The sequence below is a fragment of the Carcharodon carcharias genome, chromosome 9, assembly GCF_017639515.1.
Source record: "Carcharodon carcharias isolate sCarCar2 chromosome 9, sCarCar2.pri, whole genome shotgun sequence".
NCBI classification, from domain to species: Eukaryota; Metazoa; Chordata; class Chondrichthyes; order Lamniformes; family Lamnidae; genus Carcharodon; species Carcharodon carcharias.
In genome coordinates this window covers 78062984-78087038 of record NC_054475.1, presented here as the reverse complement: position 1 = coordinate 78087038, position 24055 = coordinate 78062984, and the positions used below count along the sequence as shown (strand labels likewise).

The 24055-nt window shown below is 45.1% G+C and overlaps 1 protein-coding gene across 2 annotated transcripts in view; it reads left to right on the top strand.

Annotated features, from left to right (window-relative positions):
- btk (Bruton agammaglobulinemia tyrosine kinase) overlaps window positions 1–24055 on the top strand; it is a 424430-nt gene that overhangs the window by 2390 nt on the left and 397985 nt on the right. The window contains exon 1 of one of the 2 annotated variants that reach the window (XM_041196307.1): window positions 10266–10337. The exons of the other annotated variant lie outside the window; for it this stretch is intronic. The gene's annotated coding sequence lies outside the window, so the exon portion shown is untranslated. Of the gene's footprint in view, window positions 1–10265; window positions 10338–24055 lie in introns of those variants that run through there. 2 annotated transcript variants of the gene reach the window in all.

The following is a 24055-nucleotide window of genomic DNA, read 5'->3' as shown; positions in this document are numbered from 1 at the left end:
AGCTAGCTTTCTCTCATACTGTAATTTTTCCCACTCATAAATCTTTTTGTCATTCTTTGCTGTTCTTTACACTTTTTCCAATGTTCTGACCTGCCACCTGTCTTTGCGTAATTATACGCTTTTTCTTTATGTTTGATAATTTCTATAACTTTTTTAGTTAACCACGGATGGTGGGCCGTCTCATTGGCATTTTTCTTTCTCATTGGAATGTATATATTCTGTGTATTCTGAAATATCCCTTTAAATGTCTGTCACTGAACTTCTATTGACATATCCCTTACCTCATTTGCCAGCTCACTTTAGCTAGCTCTGCTTTCATGCTCTCAGAATTGCCCTTTTTTGCCTGTCATCTAAAAGGGGTGGATCTAAGAGTATTTCTGAAAAAAAGAGACATTTTGTTGAAGCTTTTCGTCTTGCATTGATCATGACAATTTTCAAGAATACACTTTAAGGGAAGACAGCATTTTCAGAATTTCAGGGCGTGTGTGATGCTTGGTACGTAGGCCGTAAGTCCCCAAACAGTGGCGGATCGTATCAAACAGCATGTTCCTTCCATTTTTCACAATGGTCAAGATACCCAACCAGCCCGTGCTTGCAAAACGCAGTGTCCAACGTTAGATGTGATTCTGCGATTGGACAATATTTGCTAAATAATCCTCAGTGTGAAAAGAATTATGCTGACAACAAATTTAAGATTGTCAGTCGGGTTCGCAGTGTGGAGCATTTGCGGTAATGGGAATCTACATACATTAATACACAGGGTCCTGTTCTTTGCAGACAGAAAGGACATGTGCACACATTACACCTGTTTCAGCTAAACTAAGTAAGCGACATCCATTCATTGGTTCCTTCCTCAAGGTAATGCCTTGAACAATCAGAGTCAAGGTGCCTGGTCTAAATGTCAAACGTTGCTCGGATGTCATTCACCATCTGAATACTGGTGCATTCTCCATGGCAATGCATCTACCAGAGTCCACTCAGTCAGCACTCTTTTCCCATACAGTATAAATTTGTTGTTTTCCCTTACGTTGTATTCTTGTGAATTATCCTGATGAATGCGAGACAAAAAGCTTCGACAAAATGTCTCTTTTTTTCGGCAATACTTAAGTTCTGTACTACCAAATGACCAGGTGGATCTATCTTGGGGTGCCCATGAGAGGGGGATATTTGAGCAGGGCATCTTTCTGTTTGGGGCCTGTTTGGGAGTTAATGAGTGGTGGACCTATGTGTGGGGGTCTCTGAGCCTCAGTCTCTGCTCACCCCAATCCCTGGCCTCTGGGAATGGGACCTGGCTGCTTGGCATACGGGGTTCTCCAGGCTATATGTATGAAGAACTATAGAACTCCCAGTTCCTCCTCCTCCATGGAACCTCTTAAGGTTCTCTGAAGGTACTGACTCTCCCTCCCCTGAAGGTGCCAAGAACTCCAAGAAGTATGACTAATGGGAAACAAAGCAGCAGGTTAGCGTGTGGGGGGATGGATTCAACTTCATGGAAAATTATGAAAAAACTGAAAAGAAGGGAGAGCCAAGGAGAGGCTATTAAAGTCTCCAGAACACAAAATAGGACAGAGTGTTTGGAAAGGGCTAGGAATCTAACTTCAAGCACATTTGATAAAAGGACGACAATGAGAAAGGGGACGGGAAATACAGGACTGAAGGTAAAAACAAAAAACTGCGGATGCTGGAAATCCAAAACAAAAAATAAAAAATACCTGGAAAAACTCAGCAGGTCTGGCAGCATCAGTTCTGTTGAAGGGTCATGAGGACTCGAAACGTCAACTATACTCTTCTCCGCCGATGCTGCCAGACCTGCTGAGTTTTTACAGGACTAAAGGTGTTGTATCTGAATGCACGCAGTATACAAAATAAGGTAAATGAACTTGTGGTACAGATTGAAATTGGCAGGTATGATGTGGTGGGCATCACGGAGACATGGCTGCAAGGGGATCAGGACTGAGAGCTAAATATACAAGGATATACATCCTATCGAAATGATAGGCAGGTTGACAGAGGGGGTGGGGTTGCTTTGTTAGTAAGAAATGAAATTAAATTGATAGCAAGAAATGACATAGGGTCAGATGATGTAGAATCTGTGTGGGTAGAGTTGAGGAACTGCAAAAGTAAAAAAAACCTTAATGGGAGTTATGTACACGCCACCGAACAGTAGTCAGGATGTGGGGCACAAGAGACACCAGGAGATAGAAAAGGCGTGTAAGAAAGGCAAGGTTACAGTGATCATGGGGGATTTCAATATGCAGGTAGACTGGGAAAATCAGGTTGGTAGTGGATCCCAAGAAAAGGAATTTGTGGAATGTCTACGAGATGGCTTTTTGGAGCAGCTTGTGGTGGAGCCCACTAGGGAAGAGGCAATTCTAGATTTAGAGATGAGGCAGATTTAATAAGGGAGCTTAAGCTAAAGGAACCCTTAGGAGGAAGTGACCATTATATGATAGAATTTACCTTGCAATTTGAGAGGAAAAAGCTGGAATCAGATGTAACGGTATTACAGTTGAATAAAGGCAACTACAGAGGCATGAGGGAGGAGCTGGTCAGAATTGACCGGAAGATGAGCCTAGCAGGAAAGACAGTGGAACAGCAATGGCAGGAGTTTCTGGGAGTAATTTGGGAGACACAGCAAAAATTCATCCCGAGGAAGAAGAAGCATATTAAAGGGAGGACGAGGCAACCATGGCTGACAAGGGAAGTCAGGGACAGCATAAAAGCTAAAGAGAAAGCATACAATGCGGCAAAGAGCAGTGGGAAACCAGGGGATTGGGAAGCCTACAAAGACCAACAGAGGACGACTAAAAAAGAAATAAGGAGAGAGAAGATTAAATATGAGGGTAAACTAGCTAGTAATATAAAAGAAGATTGCAAGAGTTTTTTTAGAATAATAACGGGTAAGGGAGAGGCAAAAGTGGATATTGGGCTGTTGGAAAATGACGCTGGAGAAGTAGTAGTGGGGAACAAAGAAATGGCGGAGGAACTGCATAGGTACTTAGCGTCAGTCTTCACGGTGGAAGATATGAGTAACATCCCCGAAGTTCAAGAGAGTCGGGGGGCAGAGGTGACTATGGTGGCCATTACCAAGGAGAAGGTACTAGGAAAACTGAAAGGTCCGAAGGTGCATAAATCATCTGGACCAGATGGATTACACCCCAGTGTTCTGAAGGAGCTAGCTGAAGAGATAGTGGAGGCGTTAGTGGTGATCTTTCAGGAATCACTCGAGTCAGAGAGGGTTCTAGAGGACTGGAAAATCGCTAATGTAACCCCCCCGTTTAAGAAGGGAGTAAGGCAAAAGACGGGAAATTACAGGCCGATTAGCCTGACCTCGGTCGTTGGTTAGATTTTAGAATCCATTATTAAGGATGAGATTTCCGAATACTTGGAAGTGCATGGTAAAATAAGACAAAGGCAGCATGGTTTCATCAAGGGGAGGTCATGCTTGACAAATCTGTTAGAATTCTTTGAGGAGGTAACGAGTAGGCTAGACAAAGAAGAGCCAATGGATGTTATCTACTTGGACTTCCAGAAGGCCTTTGACAAGGTGCCGCACAGGAGGCTGCTCAGTAAGATAAGAGCCCATGGTGTTAGAGGCAAGGTACTAGCACGGATAGAAGATTGGCTGTCTGGCAGGAGGCAGAGAGTGGGGATAAGGGGGTCCTTCTCAGGATGGGGGCCAGTGACTGGTGGAGTTCCGCAGGGGTCAGTGTTGGGACCACAACTTTTCACTTTATACATTAATGATCTAGATGAAGGAACTGAGGGCATCCTGGCTAAGTTTGCAGATGATACAAAGATAGGTGGAGGGACAGGTAGTATTGAGGAGGCGGAAAGGCTGCAGAAGGATTTGGACAGGTTAGGAGAATGGGCAAAGAAGTGGCAGATGGAATACAACGTGGGGAAGTGTGAGGTCATGCACTTTGGTAGGAAGAATAGAGGCATAGACTATTTTCTAAATGGGGAGAGAATTCAGAAATCTGGAGTGCAAAGGGACTTGGGAGTCCTAGTCCAGGATTCTCTTAAGGTTAACTTGCCGGTTGAGTCAGTAGTTAGGAAGGCAAATGCAATGTTGGCATTTATTTCAAGAGGCCTAGAATATAAAAGCAGGGATGTGCTGCTGAGGCTTTATAAGGCTCTGGTCAGACCACATTTAGAATATTGTGAGCAATTTTGGGCCCCGTATCTCAGGAAGGATTTTCTGGCCCTAGAAACGGTCCAGAGGAGGTTCACGAGGTGATTTATCCACCTTCAGACCCTTCAGTTTTCCTAGTACCTTCTCCTTGGTAATGGCCACCATACTCATCTCTTCCCCCCCCGTTCAGGAATGAAAGGCTTAACATATGAGGAACGTTTGAAGACTCTGCGTCTATACTCGATGGAGTTTAGAAGGATGAGGGGGGATCTGATTGAAACTTACAGAAAACTGAAAGGCCTGGATAGAGTGGACGTGGGGAAGATGTTTCCATTAGTAGGAGACACTAGGACCTGAGGGCACAGCCTCAGAGTAAAGGAAAGACCTTTTAGAACAGAGACGAGGAGAAACTTCTTTAGCCAAAGAGTGCTGAATCTATGGAATTCATTGCCACAGAAGGCTGTAGAGGCCAGGTCATTGAGTGTATTTAAGACCGAGATAGAATGGTTCTTGATTGGTTAGGGGATCAAAGGTTACGGGGAGAAGGCGGGCGAATGGGGTTGAGAAACTTATCAGCCATGATTGAATGGCAGAGCAGACCCGATGGGCCAAATGGCCTAATCTCTGCTCCTATGTCTTATGGTCTTATGATGCCGACTCTCTCCCCCTCCCCTGAAGGTGCTGCCTCACTCTCCCCCTCCCCTGAAGGTGCTGCCTCTCTCTCCCCCTCCCCTGAGGGTGCTGCCTCTCTGCCCCTCCCCTGAAGGTGCTGACTCTCTCTCTCTCACTGCCCCCTCACATGAAGGCACTGACTTTCACTGCTACAATAATATGTTGATGAGATCCTCCTGTGTCCACTGTTAAGTGTTTATTCCTGTTGTAACTCTTTTGAGTACAAACACATTTCCATCTGTTTATTCAGATGAAGTTACATTGTTTCATAATTTGCCATTGTAAGATTTGAATTTATTCCTGTTGTAGTTGGAGAGTCAGTGAACTTGTGATGAATCTTCATGGTTAATCAATTAAAGCGATGCTGAATCCTGGTTAGCGTACCAGCCCTTAGGAGAAGGAATCAATGTATTGCCATTTAACCCAGGAGGCTTTACGAGTGTTTCTCATCCTACCCTTTGGGTACTTTGCATTGTACCCATCCCCAACTAGTGCCTTCAGTGGGAACTATGAACTTTGCATTCATAGAATCATAGGATGGTTAAAGCACAGGAGGCCATTCTGCCCTTTGTGTATGTGCTGGCTCTCTGCAAGAGCTAGTCCTACTTTGCCGTCCTTTTCCCATCACCCCGAAAACCTTTTCTCTTTGGATAGTCACTCAATTCCCTCTTGAAAGTCGAATGATTTCAGATTTTCAGTATCTGCAGTAATTTGCTTTGGTATGGATTGGGGATCTACCCATGTTGATATTATATATATATATTTATACAATAGGAGCTGACTAAAAGAGGGTTGGTGTAAAATATTTATTCAGTGAATGTATTTGTAAATAAAATTGACTTGGAATGTATCTGGAAATTTGAGTAATGGACTGTATACATGCGGATAAAAGAAATAAAGAACAGCATTTACATAGCACCTTTCAGAACTGCAGGACATCCCAAAAGAATTTATAACCAATGAAGTATTTTTGACGTGTAGCCACTGTTGTGTCGAAGGAAACACAATAACGAATTTGCACAAAGCAAGATCCCACAAACAGCAATGTGATAATAAGAGATAATTTTAGCGATGTTGGTTGAGGGATAAATTTTGGCCAGAATACTGGGGAGAACTCCTCTGCTCTCTTTAAAATATGGAATCCTCCAGGGTAAGGTCAAGCAGAAGAAGAAAGCTTATGACAGTCACATAGAGCTTGATACTGTAGAAAGTCTAGAGGAGTATAGAAAGTACAGGGGTGAAGTAAAAAGGGAAATTAGCAGATCAAAGAGAGGACGCAGAAAAATATTGCCAGATAAAATCAAATAAAACCCAAAGCTGTTTTACCAGTGCTTTAAGAGCAAGAGAAAAACTAAGGCAAGGGTAGGGCTTATCAGAGATGTACATGGTGACTTGTGTGCTGATGCAGAAGATGTGGGCAGGATTCTCAATGAGTACTTTGTCTTTGCCTTCACTAAGGAGAGGGATGATGCAGATATTCTAGTTAAAGAGGAGGAGCGTGAAATATTAGATATAATAAGCATAATGAGAGAGGAACTACTGGAGTTACTGAAGGTGGATAAATCATCAGGGCCAGATGGATTGTATCCCAGGTTGTTAAAGGAAGCCAGGAAGGAAATGCTGGATCATTTTCCAATCCTCACTAGTTACAGGCGAGATCCCAGAGGAGTGGAGGTCTGCAAACATTGTACCAGTATTTAAAAAGGGTGCGAGAGATAGGCCAGAAAATTATAGACCTGTCAGACTGACTTCAGTAGTGGGCAAATTATTTGAATCAATTCTGAGAGACAGGATAAACTGTCACTTAGAAAGGCAGGGATTGATCAGGGATAGCCTGGTTTTGTTAGGGGAAGGTCATGTCTTACTAATTTAATAGAATTTTTTGAGGAAATAGCAAGGATTGATGAGAGTAATGCAGTGGATGTTGTCTACATGGATTTCAGTAAGGCATTTGACAAGGTCCCACATGGCAGACTAGTCAGGAAAGTGAGATCTCATGGGATATCAGGGAAGGTGGCAAGTTGGATCTAAAATTCCTAGTGACAGGAAACAAAGGGTAATATTTGATGGATGTTTTTCTGTACTTTTCTTTGTTCTTTGTTTTAGTTGACGGGCAATATGATCGGCGCAGGCTTGGAGGACCAAAGGGCCTGTTCCTGTGCTGTACTTTTCTTTCTTAGTTCTTTTGTGAATGGAAAGCGATTTCCAGTGGCATTTAACAGGGCTCAGCATTGGGGCCCTTGCTGCTTGTTTTATATATTAATGATTTGGACCTAAATGTGGGTGACAGAATTGGGAAATTTGTAAATCACACAAAAAGTGGCCATGTAGTTGATATGAACAGGATAGCTGTCGACTCCAGGATGATATCAATGGTTTGGTTGAGTGAGTAGAAAAGTGGCAAATGGAATTCAATCCAGAAAAGAGTGAGGTAATGCATTTGGGGAGGGCTAACAAAGCTAGGGAATACACAATAAATGGGAGGATATTAAGAGAAGTTGAGGAAGTGAGAGACCTTGGAGTGTATGTCCACAGGTTCCTGAATATGGCAGGACAGGTGGATAAGGTGGTAAAGAAAGCATATGGAATGCTTTCTTTTACTGGGTGAGGTATTGAATACAAAAGCAAGGATGTAATGATGGAACTGTATAAAATGTTGGTTAGGCCACAGATGGAAATTTGTGTACAATTCTGGTCGTCACATTATAGGAAGGACATAATTGCTCTGGGGAGAGTGCACAGGAGGTTTAGAAGAATATTGCCAGGGCTTGAAAATTGCAACTATGAGGAAAGATTGGATAGGCTGGCATTGTTTTCCTTAGAACAGAGGGATGATCTAATTGAGGTGTAAAAGATTGAGTGACCTACAGGAAAGACTGGTTTCCCCTAGCTGAGGGGTCAATTACCAGAGAGCAAAGATTTAAGGTGATTGGTAGAAGGATTAGAGGAGCATGAGGAAAAACTTTTTCATCCAGTGTGTGGTGGGTGTCAGGAATTCACTTCCCGAATTGGTGGTTGAGGCTGAAACATTCAACTCATTCAAAAGGTACCAGGATTTGCATCCGAAGTGCTGTAACCTACAAGGCTACGGACCAGGTGCTGGAAAATGGGATTAAAATTGAGCGGCTAGTTTCTTTTTTTCTCTTTTTTTGGCTGGCGCAGACATCATGGGCAGAATAGCTCCTTTCTGCACCATAACTTTTCTATGGTTCTGTGGTTCTACCTGTAGAGGGCAAGTGAGGCCTCAGTTGAACATGACATCCAAAAGCAGACAGGCACCTCTGACAGTGTTGCAACCCCTCAGTAAGAAAAACAGAATGTGAATGCAATTTGCGATGGAAAGAGGTTTCCAGTGGCGTTCCACAGGGCTCAACAATGGGGCCCTTGCTGCTTGTTGTATATATTAATGATTTGGACCTAAATATGGGTGGCAGGGTTGGGAAATTTGCAGATCACACATATCACGCATATCATCCTGGAGACGACAGCTTTCCTGTTCACTATCAACTACACAATTTCAGAATGCTGGAAATAGTCAGCAGATCAGGCAGCATTCTGTGGAGAAAGAAACAGAGTTAATGTTCCAGGTCGATGACCTTTCATCAGAACTGGGAAAGGTTAGAGATGGTTTAACCACATACAGAGACAGAGAGAGGGAGGAAAGAAAACAAGAGAAGGTTTGAGTTAGGGTCGAAGGCAGGAGTGAGTAAATTATAGTCAAAAGGGGGTGGTTGTGAGATAAGTAAAAAAAAATACAAAAGATGGATCTTGAGGGGGAGGTAAATATAACAGCAGAATTAGAACTAAGTGCTTCTGAGTGAAAAACTGTGTGTAGAATCTGAAATTGCTGAACTCAGTGTTGAACCTGTAAGGCAATAAAAGTGTTTAATTGAGAAATGAAGTGCCGTTCCTCGATCTTAAATGGAGTTTCACTGATACAATACAGGAAACTGAGGACTGAGATGTCAGAGCAGGAGGAACATTAAAACGACAAGTGGTGGGAGGATTGGTGTTTGGAGCATTAGGTTCATGCTTGAGAAATGAATGGAGGTGTTCCAATCACCCATTCTGCATTTGGCCTCCCTGCTGTTAAAGCCCTCTCTCTGGACTTCACTGCCTGTGTCAAACTGGAGCTTGTGCACACCTCCCTGGATTGGTTCTTGCCACTATGACCCTGAAGCAGTCCATGTCCAAATGCAGCAAGACCTGGACAATATTCAGGACTGGGCTGACAAGTGGCAAGTAACATTTGTGCCACACAAGTGCCAGGCAATGACCATCTCCAACAAGGGAGAATCTAACCATTCCCCTTGACATTCAATGGCATTACCATTTATGAATCCCCCTCTATCAACAACCTGGGGGGGTTACCATTGACCAGGAGCTGAACTGGACTAGCCATAAAAATACTCTGCAGTCAGAGGCTAGGAATCCTGCGGCAAGTAACTTGCCTCCTGACTCCCCAAAGCCTTTCCACCATATACAAGGCACAAGCCAGGAGTGTGGTGGAAAACTCTCCACTTGCCTGGATGAGTGCAGCTCCAACAACACTCAAGAAGCTCGACACCATTCAGGACAAAGCAGCCCCGCTTGATTGGAACTCCATCCACAAACATCCACTCCGTCCACCACTGACGCACAATCGCAGCAGTGTGTACCATATGCAAGATGCAATGCAATAACTCACCAAAGCTCCTTCGATCGCACCTTCCAACCTGCGACCTCTACCATCTAGAAGGACAAGGACAGCAGTTAGGTAGGAACACCACCACCTCGAAGTTCCCCTCCAGGTAACTCACCATCCTGACTTGGAAATATATCACCATTCCTTCACTGTGGCTGGGTCAAAACCCTGGAACTCTCTTCCTAACTGCACAGTGGGTGTACCTACACCACATGGACTGCAGCTGTTTAGGAAGCCAGCTCGCCACCACCTTCTCAAGGGCAACTAGGGATGGGCCATAAATGCTGACCCAGCCTGCGAAGCCCACATCCAATGAATGAATAAAAGAAAACTCAAAGGTAAGAGTGAGCAGTGATTGGAACAATAGCTGCTGTTGCAACTCTAGATGCTCACCAATAGCTAGTGTTACAAGAGACTCAATGAACTGAAGAGATGTCAAGTATGACCCTTCATTCTAAACCCAGACTGGATATTTCTTATTAATTTTTGTGTTGTAAAGCTGCTTCTTAGAAAAGCTTCCACCATTTTGCCTGTTGTGATAACTTTCTGACTGAAAGGCGAGAGTGCTGTCTCTGAACTACAGCTTACACCTGCACAAAGATCATCTGTAGTGAATCCAAGCAGTCAGCTTGGAGATACTAGGTACAGAGTGACTGCAAACAGAAGGGGGCAGCAAGGGGATGTGTAATTACAAATTAATTTAAATAAAAACTGCCCTCTAATGGAAATGAGGAACTTATTTGGTAGTTACTGGCACAGGGTGGAGCTAACACTGTCTCAGATAAATTAAAGTGACAGAGAGAACAGATAAACCGATCCTGGAGGCTATACATGGGCAGTTTGTAGGTAAGTAATAAGAAACAAGGATTCTTTCTGTATTTGAGTTCTGTGTAACAATCTGGGGATTGCATTTCAATCCAACTTGCATTTTCACAGTGTTGCAGGTAGGTGGTATTTTTGTGGGTTGGTTCCTTTTCCTGTTTAGCTTGGATTTGGGGAACTGCAGCATTGTAAATGTATTTGATAGGTATTTCTGCAAGCCAGATCTGCTGAGTGAATGATGGCAAGAGGAGTCTCTGTGTTTCTTCTGATCCCCTTGGTTCGCAATTTGCCCGTGTGAATATAGTGGGTCAAGTCTGCTACACTCTTCCCCCGTACTCTCCAGCCTCAACTCCCCTCACTATCTCACTATTAAGCTGCCTCTGTCTGCAATGCAACAAGGCTGTGTCTAACTTTATTGAAGGTGTGATTCTTTCAAAACCAACAGTAAATGTGCAAAAAAACCCAGAGGAGTATTTCAGCTTTTGCCACAGGCAAACACAGTTATTTACTCAGGAGAATGTGCCTTTAAAGCTGTAATTTCTCACTCATTTAAGTTACATTTCCACTGGAGTTTACCAGCATCTTTCAGATCGTAATTTAAAGCTTGTTTTAAATACTGATATAAAACTTGTTGCAGTGATCACACCAACAGTAAGAAATCTCTAAGTTCAAATACTGAGGAAACACTTCAGTGCAGAGGTGCTATCTTTCGGACCTGAGACTTTAAACTGAGGCCCTGTCTGCCCTCAGACATAAAAGATCCCAATGGTACTATTTCAGAAGAGCACTAAACAGGTTGCAGTAATAGGCCCAATAGCCTTTCAAGATTCCGCTGTTAGGCAGAAAGATGACAGTTGAATTTATCCATCAACTCCAATTTCTTGCACTATCGCCATTTCCCTTGATTCTCTTAAATTCTAAAGTCTATCGATCTCGGTCTTGAATATACTCATCGATTGAGCATTCAGGGCTCACTAGAGAATTTCAAGGATTCTGAATGAAAATATTGAATGATATTTGACCTGGCATTCTCCCAGGTCTCCTTACTGATATTTATCCTTCAATCAACATCAGTAGAAAACTGACATGGTCATTATGACATTGCTGTTTGTGAGATCTTACTGTCTGCTGTGCATTTTAAAATACTTAATTAGTTATGAAGCACTTTGGGACATCCTACGATTGTGAAAGGTCATGATTTTCTTTTTCTAAATAATAGCAAATGAAGGCAGAAAGCCAGCTTACATTCTAGGCTGTGCTGGCTGGCCTGGGTCAGCCAGGAACATGAGCTATAGAGTTACACGATGAATTATAGAGCAGAGAAATCAGACGGATTGCTGTGAAGTGACACCAGCTGGAAATTGTAATCTTGTGAACATGGTTCAAGCACAGGAGCTGTGAGGGGGCTCCATTAAAGGTCAAAGATTGTCAGGAAATTAATTGCCTGGCTCACAGGAAAAATGGCCATCTGATATTAGAGGGAACTTGACATCCCGAGAACCCACACCCCATCAATAGACAGCACACGAGAACACACACCCCATCAATAAACAACACCATGAACCCACACCCCATCAATAGACAGCACCCGAGAACCCACACCCCATCAATAGACAACACCATGAACCCACACCCCATCAACAGACAGCACCCGAGAACATACACCCCATCAATAGACAGCACCTGAGAACCCAAACCCCATTAATAGACAGCGCCCAAGAACCCACAACCCATCAATAGACAGCACCATGAACCCATATCCCATCAATAGACAGCATCCGAGAACACACACTCCATCAATAGACAGCACCCGAGAACCCACACCCCATCAATATAGAGCACCCGAGAACCCACACCCCATTAATAGACAACACCATGAACCCACACCCCATCAATAGACAGAACCCAAGGACACACACCCCATCAATGGACAGCATGCGAGAAAACACAGCCCATCAATAGACTGCACCATGAACCCACACCCCATCAATAGACAGAACCCAAGGACACACACCCCATCAATAGACAGCACGCGAGAAAACACAGCCCATCAATAGACTGCACCATGAACCCACACCCCATCAATAGACAGAAGCCAAGGACACACACCCCATCAATAGACAGCACGCGAGAAAACACAGCCCATCAATAGACAGCACCATGAACCCATGTCCCATCAATAGACAGCACCTGAGAACACACACCCCATCAATAGACAGCACCTGAGAACCCAAACCCCATCAATAGACAGCGCCCGAGAACCCACACACCATCAATAGACAGCACCATGAATGCATATCCCATCAATAGACAGCACCCGAGAACTCAGACCCCATCAATAGACAGCACCCGAGAACGCACACCCCATCAATAGACAGCACCCGAGAACCCACACCCCATTAATAGACAACACCACGAACCCACACCCCATCAATAGACAGAACCCAAGGACACACACCCCATCAATAGACAGCACGCGAGAAAACACAGCCCATCAATAGACGGCACCATGAACCCACACCCTATCAATAGACAGCACCATGAACCCCACACCCCATCAATAGAGAGCACCCGAAAACACACACCCCATCAATAGACAGCACCCGAGAACATACAGTCCATCAATAGACAGCACTATAAACCCACGCCCCATCAATAGCACCCAAGAACTCACACCCCATCAACAGACAGCACCCAAGAACACACGCTCCATCAATAGACAGCACTATGAACCCACACCGTATCAATAGACAGCACCCGAGAACACACACCCCATTAATAGACAGCACCATGAACGCACACCCCATCAACAGACAGCACACGAGAACACACACGCCATCAATAGACAACACCCGAAAACACACAGCCCATCAAAAGACAGCACCCGAGAACACACCCCCCATCAATAGACAGCACCCGAGAACACACACCACATCAATAGACAGCACCTGAGAACACATACCCCATCAGTAGACAGCAGCATGAACCCACACCCCATCAACAGACAGCACCCGAGAACATACTCCCCATCAATAGACAGCACCCGAGAACGCATCCCCCATCAATAGACAGCACCCGAGAACACACACACCCATCAATAGACAGCGCCATGAACTTACACCCTATCAATAGAGAGCACCGGAGAACACACACCCCATCAACAGACAGCACCCGAGAAATCACACCCCATCAATAGACGGCACCATGAACACACACCCCATCAACAGATAGCACCAGCACCCGAGAACCCACACCCCATCAACCGACAGCACCCGAGAACACACACCACATCAATAGACAGCACCTGAGAACACACACCCCATCAGTAGACAGCAGCATGAACCCACACCCCATCAACAGACAGCACCCGAGAACATACTCCCCATCAATAGACAGCACCCGAGAACGCATCCCCCATCAATAGACAGCACCCGAGAACACACACACCCATGAACAGACAGCGCCATGAACTTACACCCTATCAATAGAGAGCACCGGAGAACCCACACCCCATCAATAGACAGCACCATGAACCCATATCCCATCAATAGACAGCATCCGAGAACACACACCCCATCAATAGACAGCACCCGAGAACCCATACCCCATCAATGTACAGCACCCGAGAACACACACCCCATTAATAGACAACACCATGAACACACACCCCATCAATAGACAGCACGCGGGAAAACACAGCCCATCAATAGACAGCACCATGAACCCATATCCCATCAATAGACAGCACCCGAGAACACACACCCCATCACTAGACAGCACCCGAGAACCCACACCCCATTAATAAACAACACCACGAACCCACACCCCATCAATAGACAGAACCCAAGGACACACACCCCATCAATAGACAGCACGCAAGAAAACACAGCCCATCAATAGACGGCACCATGAACCCACACCCTATCAATAGACAGCACCATGAACCCCACACCCCATCAACAGACAGCACCCGAGAAATCACACCCCATCAATAGACGGCACCATGAACACACACCCCATCAACAGATAGCACCAGCACCCGAGAACCCACACCCCATCAACCGACAGCACCTGAGAACAGACTCTCCATTAATAGACAGCACCCGAGAACACACACCCCATCAATAGACAGCGCCCGAGAACCCACACCCCATCAATAGACAGCACCATGAACCCATATCCCATCAATAGACAGCATCCGAGAACACACACCCCATCAATAGACAGCACCCGAGAACCCACACCCCATCAATATACAGCACCCGAGAACACACACCCCATTAATAGACAACACCATGAACCCACACCCCATCAATAGACAGAACCCAAGGACACACACCCCACCAATAGACAGCACGCGGGAAAACACAGCCCATCAATAGACAGCACCATGAACACACACCCCATCAACCGACAGCACCCGAGAACACACACCACATCAATAGACAGCACCTGAGAACACACACCCCATCAGTAGACAGCAGCATGAACCCACACCCCATCAACAGACAGCACCCGAGAACATACTCCCCATCAATAGACAGCACCCGAGAACACATCCCCCATCAATAGACAGCATCCGAAAACACACACACCCATCAATAGACAGCGCCATGAACTTACACCCTATCAATAGAGAGCACCAGAGAACACACACCCCATCAACAGACAGCACCCGAGAAATCACACCCCATCAATAGACGGCACCATGAACACACACCCCATCAACAGATAGCACCAGCACCCGAGAACCCACACCCCATCAACCGACAGCACCTGAGAACACACTCTCCATTAATAGACAGCACCCGAGAACACACACTCCATCAATAGACAGCGCCCGAGAACCCACACCCCATCAATAGACAGCACCATGAACCCATATCCCATCAATAGACAGCATCCGAGAACACACACCCCATCAATAGACAGCACCTGAGAACCCACACCCCATCAATATACAGCACCCGAGAACACACACCCCATTAATAGACTACACCACGAACCCACACCCCATCAATAGACAGAACCCAAGGACACACACCCCATCAATAGACAGCACGCGAGAAATCACAGCCCATCAATAGACTGCACCATGAACCCACACCCTATCAATAGACAGCACCATGAACCCCACACCCCATCAATAGACAGCACCCGAGAACACACAGTCCATCAATAGACAGCACTATAAACCCACACCCCATCAATAGCACCCGAGAACTCACACCCCATCAACAGACAGCACCCAAGAACACACGCTCCATCAATAGACAGCACTATGAACCGACACCCTATCAATAGACAGCACCCGAGAACACACACCCCATTAATAGACAGCACCATGAACGCACACCCCATCAACAGACAGCACCCGAGAACACACACTCCATCAATAGACAGTACCCGAGAACACACACCCCATCAATAGACAGCACCCGAGAACACACACCCCATCAGTAGACAGCACCATGAACCCACACCCCATCAATGGACAACAGCATGAACCCACACCCCATCACAGACAGCACCAGAGAACATAGTCCCCATCAATAGACAGCACCTGAGAACGCATCCCCCATCAATAGACAGCACGCGAGAACACACACACCCATCAATAGAGAGCACCGGAGAACACACACCCCATCAACAGACAGCACCCGAGAACTCACACCCCATCAATAGACGGCACCATGAACACACAGCCTATCAACAGACAGCACCCGAGAACCCACACCCCATGAACCGACAGCACCTGAGAACACACTCCTCATTAATAGACAGCACCCGAGAACACACACCCCATCAATAGACAGCACCCGAGAACACACACCCCATCAATAGACAGCACCCGAGAACACAAACCCCATCAATAGACAGCACCATGAACGCACACCCCATCAACAGACAGCACCTGAGAACACACTCCTCATTAATAGACAGCACCCGAGAACACACCCCCCATCAATAGACAGCACCCGAGAACACACACCCCATCAACAGACAGCACCCGAGAACTCACACCCCATCAACAGACAGCACCCAAGAACACATGCTCCATCAATAGACAGCACTATGAACCCACACCCTATCAATAGACAGCACCCGAGAACACACACCCCATCAGTAGAGAGCGCCATGAACCCACACCCCATCAATGGACAGCAGCATGAACCCACACCCCATCAACAGACAGCACCCGAGAACATACTCCCCATCAATAGACAGCACCCGAGAACACACACATCCATCAATAGACAGTGCCATGAACTTACACCCCATCAATAGAGAGCACCGGAGAACGCACACCCCATCAATAGACAGCACCCGAGAACACAAACCCCATCAATAGACAGCACCATGAACGCACACCCCATCAACAGACAGCACCTGAGAACACACTCCTCATTAATAGACAGCACCCGAGAACACACCCCCCATCAATAGACAGCACCCGAGAACACACACCCCATCAACAGACAGCACCCGAGAACTCACACCCCATCAACAGACAGCACCCAAGAACACATGCTCCATCAATAGACAGCACTATGAACCCACAACCTATCAATAGACAGCACCCGAGAACACACACCCCATCAGTAGAGAGCGCCATGAACCCACACCCCATCAATGGACAGCAGCATGAACCCACACCCCATCAACAGACAGCACCCGAGAACATACTCCCCATCAATAGACAGCACCCGAGAACACACACATCCATCAATAGACAGTGCCATGAACTTACACCCCATCAATAGAGAGCACCGGAGAACGCACACCCCATCAATAGACAGCACCCGAGAACTCACACCCCATCAATAGACGGCACCATGAACACACACCCCATCAACAGATAGCACCTGAGAACACAATCCCCATTAATAGACAGCACCCGAGAACACACGCCCCATCAATAGACAGCACCCAAGAACACACACCCCATTAATAGACAGCACCATGAATGCACACCCCATCAATAGACAGCACCCGAGAACACACACCCCATCAATAGACAGCACCCGAGAACACACGGTCCATCAATAGACAGCACCCGAGAACACACCCCCAACAATAGACAGCACCCGAGAACACACCCCCCATCAATAGACAGCACCCGAGAACACACCCCATCTATAGAAAGCACCATGAACACACACCCCATCAACAGACAGCGCCATGAACTTACACCCCATCAATAGGGAGCACCGGAGAACACACACCCCATCAATAGACAGCACCCGAGAACTCACACCCATCAATAGACGGCACCATGAACACACACCCCATCAACAGACAGCACCCAAGAACACACCCCCCATTAATAGCCAGCACCTGAGAACACATACCCCATCAATAGACAGCACCATGGACCCAACGCCTCAGAACACACTCTTTCCTTCATGCCTGATCGCGAATTTAATGGATAATTTCACTATGCAAGGCACTGCAGACAAGCCTAAATGTTTGCTCATCTTGTACCCATTGTTGAGCATTTTCCACCAGGAGTCACACAATGTTCACCTTTATGGCAAAGGAGATGGAGTCAGTCGGGATGTCTTGCTACAGCTGCATTGCTGAGACCACACCTGTAAATTGGGTACAGTTTTGTCTCCTTACATAAGGAGCTGTACTTGCATTGGAAGCTGTTCAGAGAAGATTCACTCAGATGATTCCTGGGATAAAGGGGCTGTATTGTGAGGAAGGGTTGATCACGTTGGGCCTATACTCAGTTGTGTTTCGAGAAATGACAGGTAAAAAGATTCTGAGGGTGCTTGTCAGAGTAGATGCTGAAGTGATGTTTCTTCCTGTGGGAGAATCTGGAACTAGGGGGCATAGTTTAAAAATGTGGTGCCTCTCATTTAAGAAGAACGTTCGAAAAAATTTCATCTTTCAGAGGGTCGTTAATCTTTGGAACTGTCTTCCACAGAGAGCAGTGGAGGCTGGGTCATTGAATATATTCAAGGCTGAGTTAGGTTTGTGATTGGCAAGGGAGTCAAGGATTATAGGTGTTAACGTGATCCCAAGCCAGTTGGTGAAGTCTGAAACCAGACAGGAGATTTTTTTTTTGATAATAGTTTTATTCATAGACTGCAGCATTACATTTGTCTGATTCCTACCTCCTACTCCAGTGTGCCAGCAGTCTCTCTTTATAAGTATTCTAGGTACTTAGTGAAACAATGCCCTTCACTTGTGCATCTTAACAGTATAATTAACATAACATTAACAATGTGAAACAGAGTTAAGGCCACAATTAGATCAGCCATGACATTATTAAATTGTGGAATAGTATTGATGGACTGAATGGCCTCTCCCTGATCCTATTTCTTAGGTTTTTATCTACTAAGCCTGGAAAACCAGAAAGGCTGATGTTGTTTCTCAAAATCAGCTGTTATAGTTATGAGGTTTATACGATGATTATGTCTCAGGGCTGTATCTGTTATTTTATAAGATTACTATGTATGGTAGGTGAAAGTGGTAATGTGACCTGTGATGGCATCTGCCTAACAGTAAGCCTAGGTGGTTTAATTGTTAGAGATCAAAAGTTACTCAAATTGTTTTATTGAGAATGAGGTGCGAAGTATTTACACATGGGGACAATGACAGCAGTTCCCAAACCTACAATGGGTAGAGTCTGTATCTCCCAAAGTCACAGATGGGTGGTATTGATATTAAGTTATAAACAGTTTCTGGAACCTACTCCTTCACCTCTAAGATGAAAGGCAGTTGTGATCAAGGATAACGGATTAACATTCCTACTTATATATAAAGTTATCATGTTTCTCATGGAATGTTTCTCATTTCCATGGAGAAATGGATGGGGAAGCCATTTTGAGATCAGGTTACAGGCTTCCCTATAAATGCATAAATATCACAGACAAGAAGGGATTGCAACCAACTAAGAAGTAGAGAGCAAGCATAGACACAATTAACCAGGCCTGCACCTGTAAGCAGAGAAAATTAAGATTCTTATTGTTCACCACCTAGAACATGGGTGAGAGCTTGCACTCAATTTGAAGATTGATTTATCAGGAGTTAAAAGAGGCTGGAAGATTTATCTGGAGCTAGAGGATGAAACCTACAGTGTAATGATCACAATGAGAGACAGTTCTGGGATTAGAAATTACCTGGCTGGCAAAGCAAAAAGGAAGCAACCTACTGGAAGCTATGAGCAACTGTGAACTGTTTGCTATGGAGCTTGCTATTCTGGTGAGAGAGTGCTAACAAGGAACTGTTTATTTCTATAGTTTAAAGTCGCCTACTGAAGAAAACGATGTTTAGTCAATAGTGTTTTTAGTCATTTGATACAGTAAAGCTTTTAAAAACGTGAAACCCTGACATGACATAATTTCAGCGATAAACTGAAAGTTTGAACTTCTGTTTGGAAGTTATTGGTTACTATAGAGATTTTAACACAGCTCACACTTTCCAAACCTGAAAACATAAGAAAAGAAGTAAAATGATTTTTCAGGGATTTTTTTTGAGGATTTTGCTAGAAAATGAATCAGCCAATTTGGGCATACAATCACCCATAAATAGCAATGCAATTAAGACCAGATAATCTGTTTTTTGTAATGTTGATTGAGGGACAAATATTGGTCAGGACATTGGGGATTAGTCTCCTGCTGTCCTTTGAAATAGTGCCATGGAATCTTTTACATCCACTTGGGCAGGAAAATGGATCCATGATTTAACTCCGAAAGGCAACATCTTGGACAGTGTAGCACTCCCTTGGTTGTTGGACTGGAGTGTCAGCCTGGATTTGTGTACTCAAGCCTCTGGAGTCAGACTTGAACAGCAGCCTTGTGACTCGACTCTGAGATAAGAATGGTCTTCCTCCTCCCAAGCCCAGCCCACCTCCTCCCTTCATTGGCTCTGCTGATTCACAGTTGTATATGTTACTTTTCGTATGTTCATATGTTCTTATCCTGCAGCAGCAGCATCTAGCTCTGCCAGTGGGATTATTGTCCTTTCAAGGCTGCGGGCTCTCCAAATGGGCCTGCATCCTCAAGAACCCACCCGCCCTTCTTAAATGGATCATGCACCCGGAGGAGCCTGCCCAGAAAATCACACTGCCAGGCACATTGCTGTCAGATTCAGTGTAGGGATGCGAAAATGATCCTGCTCCATGAACCCTTTTTAAATGGGATAATATTCCATCCTTAGGTAATTAAGAGCAAGCACGGCTGTGGCTAAATTTCTAGGCTGAAAATTTGAAGAGAGGTAATCACACTGAAAGAGCAATTGCATATGAGCTTGTAACTTAAGCTGCACCTGGTGATTACCTCATCAGCCAGCACTGACAACCTCTCAGTTTGGTTAGCAGAAAACAGAAAAGTATTAATAATGTTTCAGGGCCTGTGAACGTTTATAGAATTCCCCACTGTGACGTTTTTGTTTTAGTTTTGTCATGACCAAAAAAAGACTTGCATATATATAGAACTTTTCAAGCCTCAATGTCCCAGCATCCTTTATAGCCAATGAAGTATTTCTGAATATATACATTCAAAATGTTGAAATGTTTTGATAGATTAAATAAGGAGAAGATGTTTCCACTGACAGCAGGATCAGTGACCAAAGGACTCAGAGAGCTGAATATTCTGGGGTGGGAGGGTACGGGCAGCTCATCTTCCCTGAAGCAAAGTAGCATGGAGCCTACCCGCTCCAACCAGCACGCCCCACAGCCACAAAGTGCTGCGGACGGACTTAACAGGGCCAGTATGGGACCTCTGCCCATCATTGGTGAGGAAGTCCAGCCCTCGAGAGCTGCCAGCCAATTGGATTGGCTAGCAGCTCCATCAGTCCTGGCAGCACCAAGAACGCATTGGTGGGCACTGCTGAAGCTGCAACGGGGAACAAGAAGAAGCAATAGATCCCGAAAACAGGTAAGTCCGGGGTCTTGGACAGGGAGGGTCTTAGGCAGGTTAAGGAGTGGTAGAGTGGTGGGTTTAAGGCAGCAGGTGGGTAGGAAGAAAGTGGAGCGGGGGGCGGTGGGGGGGGGGGGGGGGTGCTGCTGTTACCATGATCTGCAAAAGGCACCCCCTTTCCTCCTCACCCTTTGAAGAAGTTATTTTAAGAATCAGACTTCCCACTCTCACCCGACTGCCCACACCAAACATTTAATGGCATGGGCAGCGTAATATTAGGTCAATTGGCTTGATGACAAGTCTAATTGAACCTTATTATCTATTTAAATATGGCTGTTGATTTTGACACCTGCCCACAACACCCTCCCCACCATATTATGGGGGTGAGCTCAGAGATATGTAGGAAGGTGCTGGGATAGACATCTGCCCTATTTTATGTGCCCCACCTGCTGAAAACGCACCCAGCAGGGGCATGTAAAATGCAGCCAGGAGTTAAAGTCATTGACAAAAAAAACCAAAAGGGAATTAAGGAGAATTTCTTTTATAGAGCAAGTTGTTGTGATCTGGAATGAACTGCATGAAAAGATGGAAACAGACTCAATAATAACTTTCAAAAGAGAATTGGATAAATAATTGAAAGGGAAAAAGAAATTGCAGGGCTGTGGGGAAAGAGCAGAAGAGTGGGATTATTTGGCAGAATGGGCCAAATGGCCTCGTTCTATGCTGTAAGATTTTATAACGTGTAGTCTCTGTTGTAATATCGGAAATGCAGCTGACAATTTGCATACAGCACGCACCCACAAACAGCAATGTGGTAAATAACCAGATCATCTGTTTTTGGTGAAGGTGGTTGAGGAATAAGTATTGTCCAAGGATCCCAGGGATAACTCCCCTGTTCTTTGAATGCAGAAGTTTTAGACAGAGGCTTGCTTTACTGTCTCATCTGACAGACAGTACTTCTGACAGTGCAGCACTGCACTGAAGTTTTGAGTGGGTCTTGAGCCATGGCTTTTAGGGTAGAGAGATAAGAACACAACAACGGAACCATGAAATGGAGCAATTCTTCACTTTCTGCAAATGGCTGTAATCAGGGAGCAGGAGAGGCTAAGGGGGAAGTTACTCAAATCCTCTGAAGATTGCAGTCGTGCCCTGCACCAAAATAAAAGTGCAGATGTTACAATGTCCTCTAACTTTTACGGGCGGGGAGGCCTGGGAAAGCTTGCGCTGTTAATGTTGCTGCCGGAGGGAAGAGCGTGGTCAGGAACTCATACACAGTCAAGGAAATCCACACTTTCCCGACCATAACCCTGCCCCATGCGCCTAAACCCTACCCACCCAGAATAAAATACTAGAACTGTGCATGCACGACGTTGGTAACAAATGCAGCCCAATAGTTATCCCCCAGTCAACATTACAAAAACATCAGATTATGTGGTGATTATCATCTTGCTGTTTGCTGCATACAAATTACTACCGCATTTCCTACATAATAATGCTAACCCGTGCTGGAGTTAAAAAGTTTGTCCTTTATCAGCTAATCAACGAAGTCCGATGAGCCTTGAAACTTTCAGTTGAAGCTGAACTCCTAAAGGAATCGGACAGAGTTTACAAATTCACATTGGAGGATCTACCCACTCACTGCGCCCCCAACACCCCCCCCCCCTTCCATTTTATAATTCCGTACTACAAAATCAGGTGATTGTGAAAAGAAAGACTTACATTTGTATAGCACCTTTCACAACACCGGACATTTCAACGCACTTTACAGCCAATGAAGTATATAGTCACTGTTGTAATGTAAGAAGGATGTTATTGGATGGCTGCCTTGTTATATACATTGTACACAATTTAACTTTAAGTTGACTTCTTTGGAAAGGGAAATCAGTGTGGCATATAGCAGCACAGGAACAGGAGGAGGCCATTCAGCTGCAAACATGTTCCTCCATTCAGGCAGATCATAGCTGATCAGTATCTCAACCCCATTAACTCCAGTATGCTTCATATCCCTTGATACCCTAAACCCAACAAAACATCTCTCTATCTCAGTTGTGAAAGATTTGGGTGTGGGGTGGGAGATGTAGTATAAAGGGTTAATAGCTATTATGCTAATAGGTAATGTACATCATCAGTGATGTCAGATCACATGTCACTGGAGCTCAGAGAGAAATGCTTCTGGAAGGAGCATCATGCTTATCTATCACAGAGCATAGGTGTAAAGAGTTAATAAATGTTTGGAAGCTCCTGGAGGCCTTTTTCCCAGTGGTCTCTGTCAAACACACACTGAATGCATTTCTGATGTTACTTAACCAATTTTACCCCCAGCTCATAGCCTTTTGGGGGAGAGAGTTCCAGATTTCCACTCCCCCTTTGTGTGAAAGAGTGTTTCCTGGTTTCACTCCTGAATGGTCTTGCTCTAATTTTAGGATGATGCCCCCTTGTTTTGGATTCTCCCACCAGAGGAAGTAGTTTCTCTCTAACAGTCCCTGGAAGATGACAGGATAGATAAAGCTAAGAAGGCATCTGGGATATTTGGCACTACGAGTAGAAGCACTGAATACGAAAACAAGAAGGCCATGTCAAACATTGTTAAATCACTGGTTAGGCTTTAGATGGAGCACTGTGTCCAATTCTGGGCAGCAGTTTCGGAAGGTTGCCAAGTCCTTGGAGACGGTACAGATGAGGTTTACCTAGGAATAAGGAGATGAGTTATATGGGGAATTTGCATTGTTCTCCTTGAGGCAGGAAAATGGAGAAGTAACTGAGGCAATCAATCTATGCTGGGTTTCATAGAGCAGTTAGGGAGAAACTATCTCCTTTGGCCAGAATGCCGGGGTCCAGAAGCCACTGATTTAAAATAATTTGGCAAAAGAA